Genomic DNA, 6,132 nt, shown 5'->3' with positions numbered 1-6,132 from the left:
GTGAAGGAGGGAGGAGTGGAGTTGGGAGGGGGGGAGATGGGGGACAGCCTGCCGGGCTTCCTCGAGGTCGAAATGAGGGATTTGGTGGAGGAGTTAGCGGGGATGGGGACGTTGTGTCTCCCCGCTACCTCCTTCACCAAAGAAGAAAGGGATGAAGAGGGGGAGCTTGGCAGGAAGTGAGAGGGAGGGGTGTGTGGGGGGAGGGGGCTAAGAGAGTGGCGGGGGGGGGGTAATTTGTCCTCCCGGTTTGCCTCAGCCCCTTGCATTTTAGTGGATGACTCCAGTGAGGGGTCGGTGGGCTGTTTGCTAGAGGGATCCCAACTCCTGTTTGAGGAGATGGGGTCCCCTACATGCAGCCCCGAGGCAAACAGGGAGGGGGGGGGGATGGTGGGTGGGGAGGGAGGACCCAACACACTGCCTGGGTCATGGGTTGGGATGGAGGACGGGGGGCGTCAGGAGAGGAGAGGACGTCCCCGCCGGTGGAGATGGACCAGGGGAGCATCGGGTGAGTCTCCTGTTTTTTTTTTGGTTTTTTATTTGTTGTTAATAATTAAATGAATAGTTCTGTTTCTTTTTTTAGTCTAAATGTTAGGGGGTTAAGGAATAATGTTAAAAGGAGGGTGGTTTTTTTGTTATTTAGAGGGTGTGGGGTTTGATTTCTGTTTTTTACAGGAGGTTCACCTGAGGGATGGTGGGGATGTGTGTAGATTTAAGAGGGAGTGGGATAAGGGGGAATCTTTTTGGGGCATAGGAAGGGTGCACTCAACAGGAGTAGGGATTTTGTGTGGGCATAGAGAGGTTAAAATAGAGAACACTTTTGTAATAATGCAGGGTAGAGTTTTGGGGATAGATGTTAAGTTTAGAGAAGCTAGATATAGGTTAATTGGGGTGTATGGGCCACAGGTGGCGGCAGACAGGAGGGAGATGGTGGACTGTCTGGCGCCCCTGTGTGTTACAAACAGGCACTTGGTGATAGGAGGAGACTTTAATATAGATTTAGGGGTAGGCGGTGATAGCAGTGCAGGTGCCATCTCTGGGCTAATGGCTTGCCATGGTCTGGTTGATGGTGGCCTGCACACTAATCCGGCAATGGTCGGTCCTACATGGCGCAACTCCAGGGGGGTTGCGCGGAGGCTCGACTACATTTTTGTATCCAGGTCTTTGGGTCAGTTGTCTGGGCGGCTGTTGCCTGTTTTCTTCACGGATCACGACGGGGTGTTCCTGCAGGTGGGGTCGCCAGTCTGCCTCTTCGGTAGGGGGTACTGGAAGTTAGATCGGGATATACTGGAGGAGCAGGCTTTCGTTGATGCATTTTTTTGTTTCTTTCGGAGGCTTGACGGCCTCCGGTCCATGTGCGAGGGGGTGTTAGAGTGGTGGGATTTAGTGAAGGTGAGGATTAGGGCTTTTATAATAGGATATTGTAGAAGGAAAAAAAGGGAGGAAAGGAGGGACGTGGATCGTATCCAAAGGTTAATTGAACTCGAGTACGAGGCAGGCAACCTCGGCGGGTCGATTGACTGGGAGAGATTCGCAGCCCTAAAGGTGCAGCTCAGGGAGCTGCAGGAGCAGAAGGCTCGAGCTTTCCTGGTGCGTGCGCATAGTGGCTTTCTAGAACATAATGAGACTTGTTCTGCTATGTTCTTTAAGTCGGTTAGGGCCAGGCAGAGTAGGAAGGTAATGCATGGAGTTAGGGAAGAAAATGGTAGTATAGTAAGTAAACCAGAGGAAATGGTCAGGGTGACAACTGATCATTTCCAAGGTTTATTTAAGGAAAGGGAAATAGATGTAGAGCAGGGAAACGTGTTTTTAGAACACTTGTCCCGGCGGTTGCCAGAGGACATTAGAGACGTGATGGAAGCCCAGATCTCACTAGAAGAGGTTGAGAGCACTCTTAGGAGGATGGGAAAAGGGAAGGTGCCTGGGATGGATGGGCTGCCGGCTGAGTTTTACCTCAAGTTTTGGGGTATACTTGGACCAGTGGTTCTCGAAGTCTTGAAGGCCATCCTTGAGACGGGGTCCCGGGGATCAATGGCTTTTGGTGTGCTGTCACTTCTTTATAAGAAGGGGGAAGCAACTGACCTTGGCAACTGGCGGCCATTGACCATGCTGTGCGTAGATTACAAGATTCTTGCAAAGGTTTTAGCAGACCGGTTGCGCACAGCCCTTCCCTACGTCGTCCACGAGGATCAGACGTGCGGGGTAGAGGGCCGCTCTATAAGATGGAACCTACAGTTGATCAGGGATTCCATCGCTTGGGTTGAAGATAGAGGGCTGCCTTTAATGGTAGCAGCGCTAGATCAGGCGAAAGCTTTTGATCGCGTGAATAGCTCTTTTCTATTCAGGGTGTTAGGTAGATTAGGATTTGGGGAGAAGTTTATAGGATGGATCCGTACTTTATATGTCGGAGCGGGGTGTCGAGTTAGTGTAAATAGTCACTTAGGTGACGTTTTTGACCTCTCGTCTGGGGTCAGAAAGGGATGCCCACTCTCGGCTCTCCTCTTCGTTCTGTACATGGAGCCTCTGGGGGCTGCCATTAGGGCAGACACAGGGGTGGAAGGCTTGTTGATCCCTGGAAGCGGTGGGCTGCGTGTTAAGATGACGCAGTACGCCGACGACACTTCCTTGCTGCTGTGCAAGGACTCGTGCCTGACAAGGTCCCTTGCCATCTTTGGGGATTTCACCCGAGCGTCGGGAGCAGTTCTGAACCATGCAAAGTCTTCCGTCAAGTTTTTCGGAAGATGGTTCGGTAGAACGGATGTGCCTGGGGGGTTATCTCTCTGTGAAGGGGCCCTGAGGATTCTCAGGGTTCATTTTGAGACCTCCGGCTCAGCGACGCTAAACTGGAACATGCGTATCGCAGTGGTACAGAGGAAGCTAGCAATGTGGAAGGCTAGGTATTTGTCTTTTATGGGCAAAGTCCTGGTCCTAAAGGTGGATGTGTTGCCGTCTCTTTTGTATTTGGCATACATCTACCCATTGCCGGCTTGTCTGAGGAGGCCTCTAGTGAGGCTTGTGTTTCAGTTTATGTGGAGTGGCAGGTGCGAGTGGGTCGCCAGGGCACGCATGATCTGTCCCATCGGGGAGGGAGGTAGGGGGGTACCACATTTCCCCCTCAAGCTGGACGCCATTTTTGTTTCTTTCTTGTTGGCGGAGCTTGCTCGTCCGGTTATACACCCGTCCGGTTACCTCCTGCGGGTTTTCTTCTCGTATAAGGCGAGAAGCGTAATGGTGTGGTCTAACGCGGGTCCTCGGGCGGAACAGCTGCCGTGGCACTTTGGCCATGCGGCCAAGTGGCTGCGTGCGCACCCCGAGGTTGAAGTTGCCCGAGTAGGTTTAGACCACAGGCACCTGTACGAGGAGGTCAGGCAGGCAGGGAGTCCTGCGCCTGTAGCGGGCATCTCGTCAGTGGTCTGGGAGGGAGTGCAGGCGCGGGGCCTGGACAACAGGCTCAAGGACCTGAATTGGTTGGACCTCCATAAGCGCTTGCCGGTACGTGCCATGTTGTACCGGTATAGTTTGGTGCAATCCCCCACCTGTCCAAGATCCTCTTGTGGCAGGGAGGAGACTGTGCGCCATGCCTTCTGGGACTGTGCCTTTGCCGGACTAGTCTGGGCTAGGGCACGGGTGATGCTAGGTGTGGTTAGGAGTGATTTTGTTTTGACATGGGCTAGGCTAGAGAGAGGCGTAGGGAGAGCAAAGGGAACGGATAGGGACAGGTTTCTGCTCTGGCTTCTCATGAGTCTCTTTAAAAGGGGACTGTGGGAAGCCAGGCAGAATTTAGTTAAGACAGGGAGAGATTGGGGGGTGGAAGGGATAGTGAGAAGGGTGGAAGGTGATTTGAGGGGGAAGATGAAGAGGGAGGAGAGGAAGTGGGGGAAGCATGCGGCACGGGAGAGGTGGAAAGGGGGTTTAGGGCTGGGAGTGTTAGAGTGAGTGTGGTAAGGGGATAGATTAGGGAAGGGGAGATAGGGAAAGGGTTAGGTATTGGTTAGGTATGACGGGGAGGGACGATGCTCCCCTGAGGTTTGTTTTTGTTTGATGTTTTTGTAAATAGAATTAATTAAGAATGAATGAGAATTATGATTTTGTAATAGTATGAATGGTATTGATTGTAATAAATTATTTTAACCACCTTTTTGGTTTGCTTCCTGTCTGTACGTTTAGTGTGGGTGTTTATTTTGTTTTCCTCTTCTTGGGCAGTTTTAGTGGGTCTCATGGTGGGTGTCTTTTAGGTCCCAGTTGTTGTTACCAGTCAATTTTCAATCGATGCCCCCATAGTGTCTTTCAGAGCCCCTCCTAAAAAACAAGTTATATTTTGGGTTGGTTATTTTAACATTTTAATCAATGGCATTTCCTTAGGATGTTCATTAGTCTTTAAGTTGTTTTGTGTTTTTATACTAAATATTTTGGTTTATTTTCATTTGTTTTTGTCCTGTGAAACCATTGTGTTGCATCCATGTCTGAAATGTGCTGTATAAATAAAGCTTGATTTGATTTGAACATATTGCAAAACAAATTAACCCAGTGACTGACCAATCAACAGACTCTTGGTCCCTCTTAGTATGAAAAACAGTATCAATCCCACTTTTCCAGCCTGCTGAAGGAGTGGTAAACACCACCCCCGGCTCTAACAGGGGCTTGAGGTGGGTCTCCCACATCTCTGCTTATGTTATGTTCTGTGGCTTTGCTGTTCAATTTCTTGACTGCCCCTGTAAGACAAACACATTTAGTCATATAAAACACTCAGTACACCGTCTCACCTCACACTGTATTGGAGCAGCAGCAGCTGACTTGATCGTTGATGCTAATCAGCATGTTTTGAATCTGAGAGTAAATAGAGCCGACGACAACTTTAAAAATGAAGGGATCAACTGAAAAAGATGGTGACAAGTTTGGATCCGACAAAAAATGTTAACCTGTTAGGGAGGTTGTTAGGGATAGGGGGCAGCATTTTCACTTTGGATGAATTGCGTGCCCATAGTGAACTGCCTCCTACGCTGTCCCATATGCTAATATATGCATATTAATATTACTATTGGATCGAAAACACTGAAGTTTATAAAACTGTTTGAATTATGTCTGTGAGTATAATAGAACTCATAGGGCAGGCAAACTTCCAAACAGGAAGTGTAAATTCTGGGGCTGGTTGGTTTTCAACTCCTCGCCTATTCACATCCAAATAAGATATGGATCTGGTCGCACTTCCTACGCTTTCCACTAGATGTTAACAGTCAGTAGAACGTGGAATGAAGCCTCTAGTGTGATGTGGGACTGGATGGCAGCTATTTGAGTCACTGGTCTGGCAGAATTCCATTTCCTGGTTACTCAGATGTAGTCATGATATCGCCTGCGTTCCATTACTCTGTAGACAAAAACGAATGCTCCGGTTGGAACATTACTGGATATATATGATAATAACATCCTAAAGATTGATTCTCTACTTAGTTTGACCAGTTTATTTGACCTGGAATATAACTTTTTGTCCGAGTTCGTCTGGACTCTTCCGGCGCCGACAGAGATGGCCGCCTCGCTTCGCGTTCCGAGGAAACTATGCAGTTTTTTGTTTTTTTACGTGTTATTTCTTACACTAGTACCCCAGGTCATCTTAGGTTTCATTACATACAGCCGAGAAGAACTACTGAATATAAGATCAGCGTCAACTCACCATCAGTACGACCAAGAATATGTTTTTCGCGATGCGGATCCTGTGTTCTGCCTTACAACCAGTGCCACAGAGTGGATTACATGCAGCGACCCAAAAAAAACAACTCAGAAAAAGAGGGAAACGAAGCGGTCTTCTGGTCAGACTCCGGAGACGGGCACATCGTGCACCACTCCCTAGCATTCTTCTTGCCAATGTCCAGTCTCTTGACAACAAGGTTGATGAAATCCGAGCAAGGGTAGCATTCCAGAGGGACATCAGAGACTGTAACGTTCTCTGCTTCACGGAAACACGGCTAACTGGAGAGACGCAATCCGAAGCGGTGCAGCCAGCGGGTTTCTCCACGCATCGCGCCCACAGAAACAAACATCTTTCTGGTAAGAAGAGGGGCGGGGGCGTATGCCTTATGGCCAACGTGACATGGTGTGATGAAAGAAACATACAGGAACTCAAATCCTTCTGTTCACCTG

The sequence above is a fragment of the Oncorhynchus tshawytscha genome, linkage group LG32, assembly GCF_018296145.1.
Source record: "Oncorhynchus tshawytscha isolate Ot180627B linkage group LG32, Otsh_v2.0, whole genome shotgun sequence".
Classification (NCBI taxonomy): domain Eukaryota; kingdom Metazoa; phylum Chordata; class Actinopteri; order Salmoniformes; family Salmonidae; genus Oncorhynchus; species Oncorhynchus tshawytscha.
This window is presented reverse-complemented; position numbering follows the sequence as displayed.